This window comes from Budorcas taxicolor, chromosome 23, assembly GCF_023091745.1.
Source record: "Budorcas taxicolor isolate Tak-1 chromosome 23, Takin1.1, whole genome shotgun sequence".
NCBI classification, from domain to species: domain Eukaryota; kingdom Metazoa; phylum Chordata; class Mammalia; order Artiodactyla; family Bovidae; genus Budorcas; species Budorcas taxicolor.
The window spans coordinates 40,275,812-40,296,374 of NC_068932.1; positions in this window are offsets into that span (position 1 = coordinate 40,275,812).

A 20,563-nucleotide genomic window follows, 5' to 3' on the forward strand; every position below is an offset into this window, starting at 1 on the left:
GGGCTATGTGTTCAGTCGCGGTTGCTTATATTCAGCGCCAGTATTTCTTCCTAAAAGCTGGAGGGTTGGGGGCTAGACGTGTCGGGTTATCTCCAGCAGATGGAGGTGGGCGACAGGAGAGGCCCATCAAGCGTGTTTGCTACTAGCCCATCTCAGCTGGGTGCTCATCAAACCTCCAGGGAAAGTTGGCCCCTGGTTATTCCAAAGGACAGTCCCCAGCCTGTTGCATGCCTACACACCAAAGCTAACCTAGAAGGTGCTTATATGTGAAGCTGATCCCACCTGGGCTTCTAATCCCTACATGTGTGACATCTGACAAGGCACCAGTATCTCCCTGGACCTCAACCTTTTCATCTACAAAATGGTACACCTGGCAGGTTGTAAGAGTTAAACAGGACAGTCATATCAGGTGCTTGAAACCATGCTGGATCATGATAAGCACTCAGTACACATCAGCCAATATTGTCACTATTATTACCAGAGCCACTGGTTATGTAGACAAGACTTCTTAAACTCTAATGTGCACATAAGTCACCTGGGAAGTCTAAGCAAAGTGCATATTCTGACCCAGTGTGCCTGGGATTCCGCATTTCTAACAAGTTTCCAGGTGAGGGGGATGCTTCTGGTCCAGGCACCGGCTCTGGGTAGTGGAGGCGACAGAATTTGGAATTTGCAAACCATGCCCACATCCCTTCTCATTCAAGTCTCATTTGCAAGCTTTGCCCTGTGCACAAGTCAAAACATCCTTCTTGCCGTTGATGCCACTAACTCCATTCACGTGATCCTCGCCAAAAGTCCTTCCAAATCCTCCCCTGCCCTCAGTGCACTGGGCTGGCCAGCGGGAGTCGGTGGCCCCCGTGCGCCCCTCGCCCCATCCCCGCACCCCAGAGCCGTGCACTGATCTCATGGGATGGCAACTGCAACCCAGGCCAGCCGCTGGCTCACGACTTTAAGCGGGGCACGCCCTGTGAGGCCCACGCAGACTTTAAAGGGAAACAGGACCCTTCGATCCCATCGAGGGAGGAAAGGGCATCTATCATTTTTATGTGGCATTTCAAAGGAGGAGGCTCCGAGGCGGCTGGAGACAAAGGCCGGCGGCGAGGTTAATGGAGAACCCGGATTTAATCATTAACGCTTAATACTAAAGCAGCCCAGGGAGGCCCGCGTAGGTGCCTGTGGAGGCGCCCGGGAAGCTCTGGCTCAGCCTTTGAGGGTGGGGGATGGCGGGTTGGGAGGTTTTCCTGGGCTCGACTGTGTGGGTCAGCTTCCGTGGGTGAGGTTGGGGTCCTGGGGTCACCTTTGAAGACCAAGCTTTGGGTGAAAGAGCAGGCAGATGCATCCTGTAGGTTCCCAAGGGCCCCTGAAAATCTAGGGAGAATGGGGGACGCCTAGGTGGTCCCAACTTAAGGACCTGGATCTTTTCCCCAGGATCACCTTGAGCCGGGAAGGTAAAGGCATTGGCTTCCATTCTAGACTAGACCTGAGGTCTGGATGGGTACATAGCCCAGAGCCTGACACTGGGGGCGAGGGCCCTGCCAGTCTGGTATCCTTTGTGTGTCTCCTCCTTCTGCCAGTAGTTGGCGCTCGGGCATCCCCAGACTCCTCCCAGCACCCACCTGGCTCATCCTCAGCACCGAGGCCTTGGACTGGGGCTTCTACTGGTCCCCCATTGCCCATCCTCTTGCCTGCCCACCCGTCCCAGCCCACAACTGTCTCTGCCCCGCCCCAACCCCCAACTCTCTACACTTAGCTCATTTTAATCATTTACCTGGGGCTGGGAACAAGTCACCTCCTTTAAGTTTTCCCAGGTGCTTGGACAACCCTGAAATCACACAATGAGAAAGTAATTCTCCCCCAAAACTTCTGATGAAGAGGAACAGGACTTTGACCCCTCTTGGGCACCTGTGACACCTTCTTGACTACCCCAGCAGTAGCCCTAGCAGACCCTGGCTTCTCCCCAGGATTTAATAGACAGTATCTTATGGTTCTTCCAGTAGTCATGTATGGATGTGAAAGTTGGACCATAAAGAAAGCTGAGTGCCCAAGAATTGATGCTTTTGAACTGTGGTGTTGGAGAAGACTCTTGAGAGTCCCTTGGACTGCAAGCAGATCCAACCAGTCGATCCTAAAGCAAATCAGTCCTGAATATTCATTAGAAGGACTGATGCTGAAGCTGAAGCTCCAGTACTTTGGCCACGTGATGTGAAGAACTGACTCATTGGAAAAGACCCTGATGCTAAGAAAGATTTAAGGCAGGAGGAAAAGGGGACGACAGAGGATGAGATGGTTGGATGGCATCACTGACTCTATGGACATGACTTTGAGCAAACTCCGTGAAGGATAGGGATGCCTGGAGTGCTGCAGTCCGTTGGGTCACAAAGAGTTGGACACAACTTAGCAACTGAACAACAACAGAAGCCCCCTCTGCCTGTCCCTTTCTAATCACTGCCCCCCTTCCCAAAGTGTGGCTACTCTCCTGACTTTTGATCACGCATGTTAGATTTGCCTGTTTTTTCCATCTGTCAAATAAATGAAATTCCCCAGGCCCACCTTCTTTTACTCAGCGTTCTGTTTGTGAGATTCACTGATGGAGTTTCTGACCCTTTGCCCCATGCCCAGATTGGGTCAGTTTTAAACCCTGTCATATGGGAGCTTATTATAACCTGCCAATGCATTTGACTTTCAGCTGTCTTGAAGGCCAGGCATCATGGTCCCTACTCAGAGCTTCCTACTGTGTCTTAGAAGGACGCTGGCACCTGTGGAGCGCCTGTGTGTGTGGGTTCTTCGGCCTCTGCCGTGGCCCCTCTACAGCAGAAGGGACTGAGCCTGCTCCAGGACTCCCAGGACACACTGCTGACCTTTCTCGCCTCCCTGTGGGAAAATTCCAAAGGAAGAGATAAGATCAGTATAGTTAGGGCCTTGCAGGGGGCCCACATGCCTGGGGAGCAAGATAGAGGGAAATAGTTCAGACACGGCTTAAGCTGAGTGCCCTCCCCCACCCCCCGCCAAGGCTCTCTATCTGGAGTTTCTGTGACTTCTGCTCTAGTTTCTCTGCTGAAGGGGAGACCCTCCTGGAAACAGCGCCCAGCCAGGATCTCCAAGGGACTGGCAGCAAAGGCTCCCTGCTCGAGAGAAACCTGAGCCCCTGCCCTGGGCTGGATTAGGTGTAGATTTCCACCTTTGTCTCTGAAGAGGGAAAATGTCACTTGTGAACCCTCCTCAGGAGGTGATACTGACTTGTTTACCTTCAGATAGCAGCTTGAGAGCCTGTTGACTTGTTAATCTTGGAGATCTGATCACCCAGCAGTTGATGGCTCATACTTTGGAGGCTGAGAAGAAAGGCCTCTGGGCTCTCTTGACAAACCCAAGCTGGAATCCCAGCCCCCTGTCCTTTCCTGCCTGAACGACCTCCCTTAACCCCTCCCAAACTTAATTTCCGGGTGTGCACGGTGGAGGTAGTAATACATCCCTCGGAGGGCAGTGATGGGAAGGCATGGGAGGAGTCAGCTCAGCATTTAGCATCAAAGATCAGTAAGTGGTGGGGTGGGGGGCAAAGGGGAGTCCTAACTTTGAACCCAGTTGCTTGATTTTTAACCCCCTTTCTGGGCATTTTTCCATTCAGGCTCAGTTTTTTTCCCTTTGAACAGGAGAGAGGTGTGAGAGCAAGAGATGGAGCTTTGCTAGTTACTCCAAGGGTACCTCTGATTGGTGTAGGATCTCGGGCTCCCTGGCAGCTTGATCCTCTGGGGGCTTCTTTCTTTCCAGTTCAGGGGTCTCTGAGAGGAGCTGGGCTGCGTCCAAAGGGCCATCTTAGCATCCTCAGCAGAGGCTGCAAAGCGGGATGCTGGCAAAGGTTCTGAAGGATAGAGCCTTGCCACTCTGGAAGCTTTACTCCCTACCCACTAAGGGCCCCCCATTCTACTCTGCAACATTGTTCAACACTTCAGGTGCTTAAGGATGTCCATGTTGATGACAGTATTATTCATAACAGCCAAGAGGTGGAAGCAACCCAAGTGTTCAGCAAGGGATGAAGGGATAAACAAAAGTGGTATATTCATACAATGGAATATTACTAAGTCCTGAAAAGGAGTAGAATTCTGACATAGGCAGATGGTATGTGGATGAAGTTTGAGGGGTGTTGTTGTTTAGCTGTTAAGTCATGTCTGACTCTTTTGCAACCCCATGGACGATAGCCAGCCAGGCTCCTCTGTCCTTGAGATTTCCTAGCCAAGAATACTGGAGTGGGTTGCTATTTCCTTCTCCAGGGATCTTCCTGACCCAGGGATGGAACCCACGTCTCCTGCACTGGCAGGCAAATTCTTAACCACTCAGACACCAGGGAACCCAGAAGCTTGAAGACATGATGCTAAGTCTCAAAACCACAAAGCTAAATAATTCCACTTACATGAGGAACCATGAATAGTGAAATTCATAGAAACAGAAGGTAGAATGGCAATTAATTACCAGGGGCTGGGGGGAGGGTGGGAGTGGAGGTTGTTTGAGTGATAAAACTAAAAATTCCACATCTCTGAAACATCCTCAATCTTTGACCAACGGGAGCAACTGCTCACCTTATTCAAATTGCTTTCTCATCTGTGGCTCTGGTTATTTCCCACCTTCTTCAAACTAATAACTGAGTAGAGGCTGTGCTAAACACATTTGCTACATAACTTCCCCAATGATCCCATGAGGTAAGTATTGCTGTTATTGAAACCAACACACTTTATTGTTCCTATCCTAAACAATACAGAGACAATGCATACTAACAGAGACCTGTTACCGTGCAAAACAATTTAACTCCTGGCTCCAGGAAATACTTACCCGAGTCCATAAAGACCCAGATGAACCATGATTATGCAGTTTTATACCCAGCCTATGACCACTGAGCATAGCTGAGGGTCCAGCAGCCTCATATATGCCCCTGCCTGAGAGGAGTAGGGTATCCCAGGCACAGTCCCACCCCCTCTGTCTTCCGTGTCTCTCCCAGGGCCTGAGATGGGGGTGCCATGTCTGCCTTGATGAAGAGAATGGGGCTGAGTGAGAGGGGCTGGGTTAGGATTGCCATGCTACCAATCCTGAGATTGGTCATTGAACCACATCTATAAAGTGAAGCAGTTCTAGTCAGTGCCCTGACTGACAGCGTTCTAGAAGATCAAAAAGAGAGTGCATAGGAAAGGCTTAGCAAACTGTTAAGCACCACACAGATGAAGGGAGCTGATGTCAACCTTACATTCTTACATTCTTTTCATTCACTTAAAAAATTGACAAACAATTAAATGCAGCTTTATGGTGGAGTCATGTAGCTACTTTCATAATCAAGATACAGAATGGGTGTAGCATCTTAAAATATTTTATCGGGTTTCTATTTTGTAACCAACCCCTCTCCCCATTCCCAACTTCTTGCAGCCACTGGTCTGTCCTATTTCTTTAACTTTGCCTTTTCTTCAATGTTAATGCATGGAATCATATAGTATGATTATATGTTACATAAATGGATGTTTATGTGAATGGAATCTCGTATTATGTATAGCCTTTAAAGCCTGGCTCCTTCCTCTTGTTGTTCAGTTGCTCAGATGTGTGCGACTCTTTTTGACCCCATGGACTGCAGCACATCAGGCTTCCCTGTCCTTCATTATCTCTTGGAGTTTTCTCAAGTTCATGTCCATTGAGTCGCTGATGCCATCCAACTATTTCATCCTCTGCTGTCCCCTTCTACTTAGCATCATGCATTTAAGATCCATTGAAGACATCATGAACCAATCACCCCCTCCTTTTTATTATTGCATAGCCTTCGATAGTATGGATGTACCAGAGACTGGTACAGAATTTTAACCAGGTGGAAGACATTTGGGTTATTTCCATTTGGGGGTAATGGTGAATCAAGCTGCTATAAACATTTATGTTCAAGGTTTTATGTGGATGTAAGGTTTGCTTAACTTGGGTAAATGCCTAAGAGTAGAATGGATGGGTCATGTGGGTATATTTAACTTTATAAGAAATGGCCAAACTGTTTTACCGAGTGGCTGCACCATTGTGGTTTCCCCCCAGGACTGCGTGAGAATTCCAGTTGCCCTGCTTCCTTCCCAACACTTGGAATTGTCTGCTCATTTTCCTTCTTTTTTGTCATTCTGAAAGGTGTGCGTGGCCTTACAGCTTACTCTTTAGGTAGTGTATCCACCTGCCAATGCAGGAGACACAGGTTTGATCCTTGGGTGGAGGAGATTCCCTAGAGGAGGAAATGGCAACTCACTCCAGTATTTTTGCCTGGAAAATCCACAGACAGAGGAGCCTGGCGGGCTAAAGTCCATGGAGTCACAGAGTCAGACACAACTGAACAACTGAATGACAACAATCAGTTTCACAGGGCTGCCGTAACAAAAGACAACCGCGTTCAGTTCAGTTCAGTCGCTCAGTCGTGTCCGACTCTTTGCAACCCCATGGACTGCAGCACACCAGGCTTCCCTGTCCATCACCAACTCCTGGAGCTTACTCAAACTCATGTCCATTGAGTCGGTGATGCCATCCAACCCTCTCATCCTCTGTCATCCCCTTCTCCTCCTGCCTTCAATCTTTCTTAGCATCAGGGTCTTTTCCAATGAGTTAGTTCTTTGCATCAGGTGGCCAAAGTACTGGAGCTTCAGCTTCAGCATCAGTCCTTCCAATGAATATTCAGGACTGATTTGCTTTAGGATCGACTGGTTGGATCTGCTTGCAGTCCAAGGGACTCTCAAGAGTCTTCTCCAACACCACAATTCAAAAGCATCAATTCTTTGGCGCTCAGCTTTTGTTATGGTCCAACTCTCACATCCATACATGACTACTGGAAAAACCATGGCTTTGACTAGACAGACCTTTGTTGGCAAAGCAACGTCTCTGCTTTTTAGTATGTTGTCTAGGTTGGTCATAACTTTTCTTCCAAGGAGTAAGCATCTTTTAATTTCATGGCTGCAGTCACCATCTGCAGTGATTTTGGAGCCCCAAAAAATAAAGTCTCTCACTGTTTTCATTGTTTCCCCATCTATTTGCCATGAAGTGATGGGACCAGATGCCATGATCTTAGATTTCTCAATGTTGAGTTTTAAGCCAACTTCTTCACTTTCCTCTTTCACTTTCATCAAGAGACTCTTTAGTTCTTCGCTTTCTGCCATAAGGGTGGTGTCATCTACATATCTGAAGTTATTGGTATTTCTTCCGGCAATCTTGATTCCAGCCTGTGCTTCATCCAGCCCAGCATTTTGCATGATGTACTCTGCATATAAATTAAATAAGCAGGGTGATAATATATAGCCTTGATGTACTTCTTTCCCAACTTGGAACCAGTCTGTTGTTCCATGTCCAGTTCTAACTGTTGCTTCCTGACCTGCATACAGATTTCTCAGGAGGAAGGTAAGGTGGTCTGGCATTCCCATCTCTTGAAGAATTTTTCACAAGTTGTTGTGGTCCACATAGTCAAAGACTTTGATGTAGTCAGTGAAGTAGAAGTAGATTTTTTCTGGAACTCTCTTGCTTTTTCAATGATAAAACAGATGTTGGCAATTTGATCACATTCATGACCCACACTCACAACAGTATAAGTGGCTTAAATAATAGAGATTTATTATCTCATGGGTCTGGAGGCTGGAAGTCTGAAATCAAGAAGTTTGGTTTCTTCTGAGGCTTCTCTTGGCTTGCTGCTCTGTCTGTGCACACTTCTAGTGTCTCTCCATGTATCCTTATTTCCTCTTCTTACAAGGACCTCATTCACTGGTTCAGTGTGTGTGTGTGTGTGTGTGTGTGTGTGTGTGTGTGTGTGTGTGTGCGCGTGCTCAGTAGTGTCTGACTCTTTACGACTCCATGGACTGTAGCCCTCCAGGCTCCTCTGCCCATGAGATTTTCCAGGTAAGAATACTGGATTGGGTTGCCATTCCCTTCTCCAGAGGATCTTCCTGATCCAGGGATCAAACCGGGATCTCCTGCTTTGCAAATTCTTTGCAACTGAGTTACCTGGGAAATGGGCCCCTCTCAAACACCTCATCTTAATGTAATTGCTTCCTTTAAGATCTTATCTTGAAATATGATTACATTCTAGAGTACTGGGATTAAGAATTCAATACATGGGGCACAATTCAGCCTGTGACGGGTGGTCTGGATAGATCTCAGCCCAGCACACAGAATGGGGACGCAAGTAGGTTTGATGTGGGGAAGGTGGAGAAAACCCTTTAAGTCCGGATGGCTCAGGGTGGGACCAATCACGCTGCGACAAAATACTGGCCGCATCCTTTCCTCTGACGTGTGGGAAAAACACAGGTCGTAGAATCAACCCCCAGTTCCAGTCCCAGCCCTGCTGTTTCCTGGCCACGTGACCTTGAGGGGGTCGCCCCCTGTCTAAGCCACACTTTCATCATCTGTAACAGAAGGGAAATTGCGATCATCTCCCCACCTGGTGGCGAGGAGCCGAGAGGATAATTCATGTGTAGCAGTTCCACCAGCTGCACCGTGTGAGAACTACAACTTCCTTTATGACTTCTTTCTCATTCATTTTTGCTTCCCTTTAGCTGCACTGTAGGGAAACTTTTGGCATTTTCCCCTACCTCCTGGGGTTTGTGTTAAGGTCCAAGTCCTTAGTAAATGTCAGCAGCTGGATTTAAAGATTCTCGGTAAAATATTCTACCGGAGACTCGAATGTGCTTGTAGATTTGTATGTGATTAGAAAACTGTCAAGTGCTGGAGAAAGTTAGCCGCTGGGATTATTTGCCAAAGGTCTCAGATGTCTCTGCCTCCCTGCCTTTCTCCACCGGCTCCCAAATGCTCCCTCTCCACCTGCATTTCTCAAGGAAAAGTGTGTACATTCAGTAAAGAGGAGCGAGACCCATCCCTGCTGTGCGGGAGTTAGCATGGACCAGGGAAGACAAGACGGACAAGGCAGTAAGCAAATGACGAGACAGAAGAGGGTCTTCTCTCCCCTGAGAAAGCCAAGTCAGGCAGTGAGCAATCTTAGAGGAGAGCGATTTGGGGTATTATTTCCAAAGCAGCAGGGACTTGAAAGAAGAGGGTACTTGAGCCTCTTTGGACTGGGAGAGTATTCAAGGCAATGGAGGCAACACAGGCAGAGCTGGCGAGATGGGGAGGGCAGGGCACCGACAGGGAGCCTATGGCTGGGACGCGGCAGGCAGAGAAGTGGTGGAGAGGAAGGCCAGGGAGGAAGCTGCTGGTGACCTTGGATGCCAGATGCAGGCATCTGGATCCACGTCCTTAAGCAACAGGACACTCAAAACAATTTTTAAATGGGAAATCTCCTTATCTAGTTTCTGGATGATAACTCCAGCATCTAGATGGGAGGACTGAAACGGAAATAGCTTTAGGCAGGTGGCCTAGGTGGCGTGGATGCCAAGAGACCTAAGAAGGGGCAAGGAGGAAGGTGGTTTGGTGGGGAAGGCAGGGATGGAGCAGGAGAGAAGGGACCCGGGGAAGCGGGAGGTGGGGCAGGCTGGCCTGGTGGGAGCGTGGGTGGAGAGAAAAGGGTGGAGTTTAGGAAGGTCTGTTGGCGTGACGTTAGATTTCTATTGCTGTTGTCGCTGATGACCATCAACATGTTAGTCGCTCAGTTGTGTCCATCTCTTTGTGGCCCCATGGACTGTAGCCCATCAGGCTCCTCTGTCCATGGAATTCTCCAGGCAAGAATACTGGAGTGGGTAGCCATTCCCTTCTCCAGGGGATCTTCCTGATCCAGGGATCGAACCCAGGTCTCCTGCATTGCAGGCAATTCTTTACTTTCTGAGCTACCAGGGAAGCCCAGTGACCATGAACATGGTGGTTTAAAACAGCACAAATTTGTCTTACAGTTCTGTAGGTTAGAAGTCCAACAGTCTTCCTGGGCTACAATCAAGGTGTTACAGAAATCTGCTCTAGGGAAGAATTTATTCCTTGTTTTTTCCAACTTATAGAGGTTACCCACAATGGCTTATGGCTCTTTCATCCATCTTCAAAGTTTGCATCTCTCTAACCCTTCTTTTGGAGAAGACAATGGCACCCCACTCCAGTACTCTTGCCTGGTAAATCCCATGGACGGAGGAGCCTGGTGGGCTGCAGTCCATGGGGTCGGGAAGAGTTGGACACGACTGAGCGACTTCACTTTGACTTTTCACTTTCGTGTATTGGAGAAGGAAATGGCAACCCACTCCAGTGTTCTTGCCTGGAGAATCCCAGGGATGGGGGAGCCTGGTGGGCTGCTGTCTATGGGGTCGCACAGAGTCGGACATGACTGAAGTGACTTAACAGCAGCAGCAGCAGCAGCAGCAACCCTTCTTTAGTCACATTCAGCTCAAGGATTCGTATGACTAGACCAGACTCCCCTGGATAATCTAGGCTAATCTCCTTATCTCAAGTCCTTAATTTAAGCACATCTGCAAAGTCCCTTTGGCCCGCCCTGTAAGGTGATGTAGTCACAGTTTCCAGAGATTAGGACGTAAACGTGTGCTCAGTCGCTCAGTCGTGTCCGACTCTTTGCGACCCCGTGGACTGTAGCCCACCAGGCTCCTCTGTCCATGGGATTCTCCAGGCAATAATACTGGAGTGGGTTGCCATTTCATTCTCCAGGGCATCTTCCTGACCCAGGGATTGAACCCGGGTCTCCTGCATTGGTAGGCCAATTCTTTACCACTTGAGCTGCCTGGGAAGCCTTTTGGGGGTTGTTATTCTGCCCGCCACACTCATGGAACTACAGGACCTCCTCTCTCCTCCTCTCCTGCTGTGGATGCCTCCTTGCCTCTTTTCTGAGTATCAGACTGAATTTTCGGAGCTGTCTGCACCTGTTTCTCCAGCTCCTCCTCCTCTTAAGAAACTTACCTAAGAAACTGACATCTGCCAGCCCCCTCTCCTGGCCTCTTGCTCTCTTCCAGACCTCTCTGTCTTTGACCCCATCTCCTGCTTCCCAGTTGGCAGCTGGCCACAAGCCCCCCTCCCTCCGTGATTATCCCTCAGTTGTCCAGAATGAAGCATGGGCTTTCTTCAAGGAGTTCTGGGGACAACTGTGAGGGGACCATCTCCCTGCTTCCCAGCTGGGGAGGGGAGAGAACTTCTGGGTCAACATCCCCTCTTCCTGCAGGGCAGGTCGGCAGTTTGCACTCAGGGTCTGGCCATTGTGGAAGGGAGCCCCCCGCCCTCCCAATCCCTATGTGGTTGCTGCCGCCTCCCCCAGGCTTGGATGACTCAGCCTCAGCCCCAAAACTCTCATGCTGGTGAGGAACTGATAACTAAGGAGAGAGGAGCTTCTGTCCGAGTACGCCACCTGTGAGGATGTTTTATTTCTCAATGCTTCAGGAGCAAGAAATGCAGAATTAAAGCCAGAAGCTCAGCCCTGATCACGTCATCAGACCAACTGTACCCAGCATTCCCTTACCTCTCACACGAGGGCCTGCCAGGGATGCACCTGATGCTCTTGCAGTCAGCTCAGCCTGAGGGGGCAAAACAAAGGACACAGTGATTCTGCAAAGAAGGGATGCCTGGGGCATTGGGCTCAGATTTTATTTGAATGGATGTGGGAGAATCCATGGCCCTTTCCCTGGGATTCCTACAACCGCAGCATTGGTGACCGAGAGGACCGGGGAGGGGGAGAAAGCTGCCTCTCCAGGGCCATCTGCCACCTTGCTGCCCTAGGAGCCTGCAGCCCCAAGCAAACCAGGGCCTGCCACCACCCACAAGCCTGGCCATCCCCCTCCTCCCCAGTTCTGTTTACCTCCCCCCGCCCCGCCCCTGCATGCAGCTCAACAAACCTGCCCCAAACCCTTGTGGCCTTCTTGACCAGGTTGGGCAAAGGGGACCCAGAGGAGGAAGATGGGGCAACAGCATCCCCTATGGCACAACCCAAGGGAGGAGGCAGGGTCTTATGTGACTCAGTGCACTAAGGGGCAAGATGGCAAGGGCACAGGGGCTGTGTGAGAGCCATGCCCAGCCCAGCCTGGAGAGGGAGGCAATCAGGGGAGGCTTCCTGAAGGAGGAAAGTTTTGTGCAGAATGGGAGTTTGGCCAAGCAGAGGGAGTTGAGGATACTATAGGCAGAAGGAATGGCTGGAACGGATGGACTTTGAAGAGACCATTCTTCCCCAGATCTTCTTACCCTCAGCCCACTCAAGCCTTTCTTAGTATCCATTGCTCTCCACAGTATCTGTGATCATCCAGGCTGTGTGTGTGTGTCTGTCTGATGAGAGAGAGAGAGAGAGAGATCTCCCGTCCCCTTTACCCTCTGTGTCACCCCAGAGTCATCCTCTGTGCTTCTCCATTAAAGCTCCTTGAGTGAATATAAATGGCTGTGTTTGCAGCACAGCTGGCAAAGCCTCGAACTTTGTCTCTGGCCTGGGATCCTTGAGGCTCTGCCCCACCCGGCTGTTTCAACTGTATTCAGAGCATATGCCTCCAGCGGTCTTGGGACAACCACGACTATTCTTGGTTGTGTTCTGGAGTTCCTGGTTGCCAAGGCACCGGCTGGCCCTCGGGAAGCCCCAGGACACAGCTAGAGAAGCTCACATTTGAGAACCAGGTCCCAGGGGTGTCTCACCTTAGCTATGCCACCGCAGGCTGGTGCCTGGGAGGACTCAGGGCTTCCGTGACAGCTCGCTTTCACAGGATCATGATCTGTGTCCCAGTTGCCCTCCTCCCCCTGGACCAGAGCAGTTCCTGAATCCTTGCTTAGTACCCTGCTTTGGAGTCACAGACTCTGGGCCTGGTGAGGCTGGCTGTGGGCCCCAAAGCCACTTCTTCACTGGCCAGGAGCCTTTCTGTCTCCTTCCAGGTGCCATCCTCCAGCGTTTCAGTGGCAGCTGCAGAGTTTACAGGCTATTTCCCATCTGGCCTCTCCCCTCCAGGATGGGGAATGAGCCCGGCCATGCTGTGGTCAAAGCTACTTTGTGGGAAGTTCTCGGCTACCTCCCACTTCGCTACTGAGCATCTTCATAAAGAGGCTTCCCTGGTGGCTCAGATGGTAAAGAATCTGTCTGCAATGCAGGAGACCCAGGTTCGACCCCTGGATCAGAAAGATCCCTTGGAGAAGGGAATGGCTACCCACTCCAGTATTTTTGCCTAGAGAATCCCACAGACAAAGCCTGGCAGGCTGCCAGCTGAGGAGCTGCTGATCTTGCAGGAGAGTCTGCAGCTGGTGGTGCCCAGGGAGGCAGTGTGGTGTGGTGGTTAGACGCACGCTCTTGGAATCAGGCAGCCCTGGGTTCATGTCCCAGCATTGCCCTTCCAAATCATGAGCCTTTGGGCCTGTCAGCTTCACAGAGCCTCAGTTTCTCATCTGTAAAACTGGGAAAATAATGGTGCTTACCCCATCCCCCTGCCCCCCACCCCGAATTATAAGAACTGCACGGTGTTTGCCCTGAGCTCAGTCTCACCTATGTCAGGGAGCAATAAATATGTCCTTTAAAGGACCATGAGATTAGACCGAAGTCTAATTCAAAGTCACCATTCAAGTGCCAGGAGCAAAGAGCACTCAGGACAAGCCATCTCCTGGGTCAGGACACGTGGCTGTCCTTACGGCTTGGCTCGGGGACTCGGGAAGGTGGAAGCAATGGGCCAGAGGAAACGTGAGTGGAGCCATGGGAGGGAGGAGGGGTGCAAATGTGGGGTGCAGGCCCCCAAGACTTCCAGGGAGAGGAAGGGGAGGACTCCCACGCCAGAGCCGGTAGACACCTCGGAGCACACTCAGCGTGGAGGAAGGGCTGGGCTGGGGGTCTCTGTCCGGCATGGGGCATCCCTGGCATTCAGCCCAGCAACAGTGCAGAGCAGAGGTGGGAGGACGTCTTACCTGACTCCCAAGAAGACGTCTTACCTGAATGCCAAGGTCAGGGGCAAAGCAGGGAAAAGGTAAGGAACCACTTCCAGAGCCAAATTCATACCGCAAGTGCGGGGAGCCTGTGTTCCTGCATTTGGGGTCCCCGGGGGCGGGGCGGGGAGTCGAGATGGAGCAGGGGTAGGGAAGCCCTGTGTTTGTCATCTAGGCGGGGAGCTGAGGGCACAAGGGCCTTAACGCAGGACGATATGGGAGCCCGAGGGCAGTGCTGGCCACCCTCTCTGGGCTCTGGGGGAGAGAGTGAGCTCTCCTACTCCAGCCCAGGAAGCGAGTCTGAAGGGGCACGGGGAGCCCTGGGCTATCGAGCTGGGAATCAGATGGTACAGACACAGGTGTGAATAGATCTGCTTGCCCTGTGTGTCCCCTCCCTGCCTGGGGGCCCCAGCCTTGAGGGTGGACTGCGCTATTCTTTCCTCTCTGCTGGGATTTCGGAGGGACCCTGCTGTCTAGCCTTGACCAGATGGCCAAGGAAGAACAGGGGTGCTTGAGGGTGAGGGAGACAAGGAAGCTTCAGTCCTCCGGGTCTTGGGCTAAAGTCCTGGGGTTGAGGGGCACCTACACAAGCCCCTGGGGGCCCAGGATCATGGGGCTTGAGCTGACCGGGCTCAGGGGTCTCACATCAAGTGTTGCCAACCCGCTTCCACCACAGACACACTTCAGAGCGAAATAGAGCCTCTTGGTGACAGAGGAGGCAGAGATGAGGTTCTTTCTGGAAGCCGGGGAGCTTTGAGGACGAGACAGCGTCTGCCTGCTCTTGTTTTGGGTCACTGCTGAAATGCCACCTCCTCAGGAAAGCCGAGCTGAAGGCCCAGTCTTCTCTACTGCCGACTGCTGTCGGCTTCTTCCAAGACACAGATCGCCATTTGGAATTACACATTCGTTGAGTCATTTGTTGTCTAGAACAGAAGCTCTGTGAAAGGGCCAGGCCAGACTCATTCTTGGCTGTATCCCCAGATGCACCACCATAGAGCATAGAGATGCTGTTGTTCAATTGTGTCCGATTCTTTGTGACCCCATGGACTGCAGAAAGCCAGGTTTCTCTGTTCGTCACCAACTCCTGGGGCTTACTCAAACTCATGTCTATTGAGTCGGTGATGCCATCCAACCATCTCATCCTCTGTCATCCCCTTCTCCTCCTGCCCTCAATCTTTCCCAGCATCAGGGTCTTTTCCAATGAGTCAGCTCTTTGCATCAGGTGGCCAAAGTACTGGAGTTTCAGCTTCAGTTTCAGTCCTTCCAATGAACACTCAGGACTGATCTCCTTTAGGATGGACTGGCTCTCCTTGCAGTCCAAGGGACTCTCAAGAGTCTTCTCCAACACCACAGCTCAAAAGCATAAATTCTTCAGTGCTCAGCTTTCTTCACAGTCCAACTCTCACATCCATACATGACTCCTGGAAAAACCATAGCTTTGACTAGACAGACCTTTGTTGGCAAAGTAACATCTTTGCTTTTTAATATGCTGTCTAGGTTGGTCATAGCTTTTCTTCCAAGGAGCAGAAGATGATGGACTTTGAAGCAAAGCCCAGATCTGCTGCAGGCAACAAATTTGACACCAGGGCGAGGAGGAAGCAACGTTTTCCCTGCAGAAGGGCTGCATGGACTGAGTCGGGTTCTGTGAAGCTGAGCCTGGCAGCAGAGCAGCGGAGACACGCTCTTAGGTGAGGCGCCCCTGTGAACTGAGGCACAGCCACTCAGTGGACAGGACCAGAGACACTTCTACCTCATAGCTTCCAACGTGGAAGCACGTGTTTGGTGCCTGTGTGTCCGTGTGTGTGTGTGTGTGTGTGGGTGGGTGGGTGGTGAGAGAGAGGGGTCCATTGATGGGAGGGACCTGCTGGTTCTCATTCATTCGTGGGGTGGTGCCATCACCCAGCACACAAGATTGTGGGGGAGGTTGGGTGCACAGACACATGGAGGTCACTTTCCAGGACTGGAAATTCTAAGGAGAATGAGAGAGACAAATCTCCACTGCTGAACTTCACCCTGAGACTCTTCTGGCTTTGCAACGTGCTTCCAAGCTGGTGGGCTTCTCCCGATGCAGAAGGGTGAGAAGAGAGGGGTGACTCACCAGATGCCGTCTTGCCTTTGGAAGGGGGCTCTTAATGTCCCCGCGGTGGTTTTGCATTTGCTACCAGCAGAGCAGCCCCCCTCCCCTCCCCCTGCTGCTATGAAGCTGCCACAGCAAGTCCCTGAAGATGCTCTGAAAGCTGAAAGCTGTTCATTTTAAGTGAACCACCATCTCCTTCAAGAAAGCCCGCCAGAGTAGAGAAGCCCTCCCACCCTTGTTCCCCGTCCTCCCTGTGTGATGTCAAAGTGGGTCCTGGGCCCACCCCTCCTAACGTCCCAAGAGTGATGATACACCAGGGAAAGGAGAAGAAGGGGGAGAGAAAATGGCATGCTGAATCCCCTCAAGCTCTCCCCCTTCCAGATTTATAATGCGACTTCCCCTGGGGGCAGCGGCCCCTCCTCTGTCTGGAATCTCTGGATGCACACGCCACTGTTTCACCTAGCGGCCCTTCTCAGCTGCAGTGGGTCACAGCCGGTTTTGTAGCTTGAAATGGTCCAAACCTTGGCATGTTCCAGGTAGAATGCCAAGGAGCCCAGGTCTTAACCCAGTCCCCCTTGTCCTTCACTGGCCACTGGCACATCCACCTCTGCTTGAACCTCCCGGGCTAGCCTGCAGCTGCCAGCTCTGAATCACAGTTCCCCCATGGCCTCACCCTCCTCGTCTCTCCCGCCCCTTCCACTGAAAATACAAACCTTCTGTGTTTGGTGCAGGCCCGTCACTGAGTGTAACAGGCAGACAGAAAACCATCTCTGTGGGTGGCTTCAGGGCTGTGTGGCTGCCAGAGCCCAGGGAGAGGGGCAAGCTGCTGCCGCGCTCTGTTCTGGAACATTCGCTGAGCACCTACCCTTTGAGTCTGTCTTCTGGGTGGGCTTTGAGCATGCCGTCTATTCCACTGGTTCCTCCCCGCAGTCCTGAGGTGTGGGCTCTGCTACCCTCACTGACCGATGAGCAAACAGAAGTGTTTGAGTTTTCTGATGCTGCCCTTTGTAAAGGGGCCAGTGCCAGGATCTAAATATGAATTTCAACCTTGGATCTAGAAAGTTCTCATTAATGTCAGTGGGGCACATCATCTAATAAGGGGACAGAACCTTCTTAGCCAGGACTAATCCGGAGAAGGTCACTATCAGGACACCACCTGCAGGGCTTGGTCAGGTCTTGACCCACCCATGTAACTCCTGGCATCTGGAGCATGCTGCCATCCCTGGGCTAAGGTAGATATCCACCCCTGGGCTCAGGTGTGGTCCCCTTGCTTCTGCCTGGCCCAGATATCTCTATCTGGCAACTCTACCATCCCTGTTTCCCCTACCGTACTCGCACTTAACTCCTGCCAATATGTTTCATCTCGTGCTCCCTCTCCTCCAGGCGCCTTGCTGAGCACACAGGTGTTTCTGGACCCTTTTTCGAGTCTGGTTTTTCTGCAAGCCGAATCTAGACCTTTGGCACCAATGGCGGCTGCCTCAGGCCCCCTCGGAGGTGGCGAGTATGAAGTGCAGGTGTTCCTGCCTCAGGAAAGTGTCTGCCGGGCCACCAGAGGTCTGATGCTATCAAACTACCTCAGAGCCAAGGAATGTGCGTCTTAACAGGCTCCCTGGCTGACTGATGCTGGTGGTCTCTGCACTCCCTCGGAGAAGCTCTGAAAAACACCGATGCAAGCTTTCCAAATGGCTCAACACTGGAGAAGAGAAGATGCTTTGAAAAAGGAGGGGGAACAAATCACTTAGAGACATGGTGGAGGTGGGTGGGGTATGCTTGGAATTAACCCATGTAGAGCTCCCATGGGTCATTTTAGCTATTCATCTCCTTTGGACCCCCTCACAGCCCTGAAAGATAAACGTGATTAGCACTTTTCACGAAGGAGGGAAGTTGAGGTTCTCGGAGGCTTAGATACATACCCCAGGCTTCACGGGCTGTCAGTAAAGACCCAGACTTTGAAGCCATGTCCAGCTGACTCTTAAAGACTTCTTTGCAGATATCGTCCTGCCAAAGACTGAGCTGCTACCAGATAACTTCATCCAGGGCAAGGCACTGAGTCGATGTTCAAAGCACACCTGGTAAATGAGCAAAGAATGAATGAGCAAGTAAGAGAATAAAATGGCTTCAGGATTATGGAAGGGAGCCCAAGAGGTTCCCTTTATGACCTCAACACCCAAGCTTCTCCTCCCATAGTTTCTGTAATCTGAAAGGTGACCCAGCTAAGTTTGCCCGGTTGATAAGGCCGTGCAACTCACCTGCACCTTTTATCTGCAACCCAAATACAAACAGGAAGTGGGGGCTTAGATAAAGGCAGGGGAAGGCAATGCCTGGAATCCTCATAAGCCTGGAATGAGCCATTTAGTTTCATGTCCCAAATATCTACTGAGCACCTCCCAAATGCCAAGCTCTGTGCACATCCTGAGAATGGAGCAGGAAAACAGACAGTCCCTGCCCTTGTATGGCTTGAAATCTACTGGGAATCCTGTCTTAAGGAGGTCATTATAAATGTGATGAACATATAGAAAGGGAGAAGAATGAAGCCAGGTGGTTACAGCCACCCTCCTGGAGACTTGCCTTTAAGCTGGGACCTCAGAGGTGAGAAGAAAGGAGCCAGGAGTCAGTGATGGGATCCCTTCATGGTGCAACCACCTTAGGGCAAAAAGGTTCTTGTTCTGGGTTTTCCTGTTCCTGGTCAAGCTGCCTTTCCACAGGCCACTATCCATTGCTCTCTGTGCCTGCTCCCCACCTCTTTCTGGGCTCTGTCTGCAGGAGACATGGCCAGCCCCGCCTTCCCCTCCCTGGTCAGCTAGGGTGTGTTGAAGCCTCTTTGTACTAGCCAGCTAATGAGACTTAAATTTGGGGGATTTTTGCAATTTGGGTAAAAAAAAGTCATTAAAATTTAAGTTATATGTACAATTTAATATATTATAGTCAAAAGTAGTGGACACGAAGAGCTCATTGTGTGTGTTCAGTCATTCAGTCAAGTATGACTCTTGACGACCCCATGGACTGTAGCCTGCTGGGCTCCTCTGTCCGTGGAATTTTCCAGGCAAGAATACTGGAGTGGCTGCCACTTCCTAGTCCATGGAATCTTCCCTGCCCAGGGACTGAACCCCGGTCTCCTGTGTCTCTTGCACTGGCAGGTGCTTTGTTACCACTGCACCACCTGGGAAGCCCCAAATCTCCTTACTTCCTAGTCATTTTACATTTTGCTGATATTCATGCTCTTGGAGGTATTTACAGCAATCCTATTAGCATGATAGAATTACACCTTATCAACAGTACTGGGTACCTCCCACCACCTTCATATTTAGTGATGTCATCTTGGTCACCTCAAATGGCCAGGATAGGTATATTTACACCACAGAAATGTGTGAATTATTGTGGGGTTTTTTTTTTTTTTGGTCTCAATTTAAGAAAGTGTTGGTAAAGAATCGGCCTGCAATGTGGAAGAACTGGGTTCAGTCCTTGAGTTGGGAAGATCCCCTGGAGAAGGGAATGGCTACCCACTCCAGTATTCGTGCTTGGAGAATTCCACGGACTGAGGAGCCGGGCAAGCAACAGTCCATGGGGTCATAAAGAGTTGGACATGACTGAACAACTAACAGTTTCATAAATAAATAATAAGAAAGTTATGGAGAACATGTTAATAATACAGTTAAACATGAGTATGGATCACATATAGCCATTACATTGTAAATAGTTCCCCCCAAACTGAGAAACTGGCCTCATCGTATATCACTGTTATCTGATTCAGCAAAGAAGTCACTCACATCATTGACAAATGGGTGAATTTCCAACACATAACTTCATTGTTTCATTTTTTTTTTATTATAAAAACACCAACTAACATGTGTTAGTCATATACTCATTAGAAGTGTACCCATCCATCAGAGATGTGACTGATATTGCTAATTCAAATTGTGTTCAAGCATTTATTTGTATTTTGATTTTGTGACCCTATTGAATTGCAAATTAGAAATAGTGGAGTTTGTAAGAAATAGGAAGTCACATGGAAGTTATAGATATATGGAATTTACAGTTAAAATTATTTAGCTATTTTATTATTTGTACATAGTGTGCTGTAATTAACCTGATGTACATAGATATGCATCCATTTTTGGAGATCTGGGTTGTGGTTAGCCTTGTTTTTTCTTCTGTATCCTGCAGCATTTGGACAATTCTACCCATTTATCTCACTCAGTTAGACAGTTCTCAATTCCTCCACAACACTTGCCTTCATGGAATCACAAAAGAGTTTCATATTATTTATTTATTTTATTTTTGTCTATGCTAGGTCAAAGGTCCATCTAGTCAAGGCTATGGTTTTTCCAGTGGTCATGTATGGATGTGATAGTTGGACTGTGAAGAAAGCTGAGCACTGAAGAATTGATGCTTTTGAGCTGTGGTGTTGGAGAAGACTCTTGAGAGTCCCTTGGACTGCAAGGAGATCCAACCAGTCCATTCTAAAGGAGATCAGTGCTGGGATTTCTTTGGAAGGACTGATGCTGAAGCTGAAACTCCAGTACTTTGGCCACCTCATGAGAAGAGTTGACTCATCGGAAAAGGCTCTGATGCTGGGAGGGATTGGGGGCAGGAGGAGAAGGGGATGACAGAGGATGAGATGGCTGGATGGCATCATGGACTCGATGGACGTGAGTCTGAGTGAACTCCAGGAGTTGGTGATGGACCGGG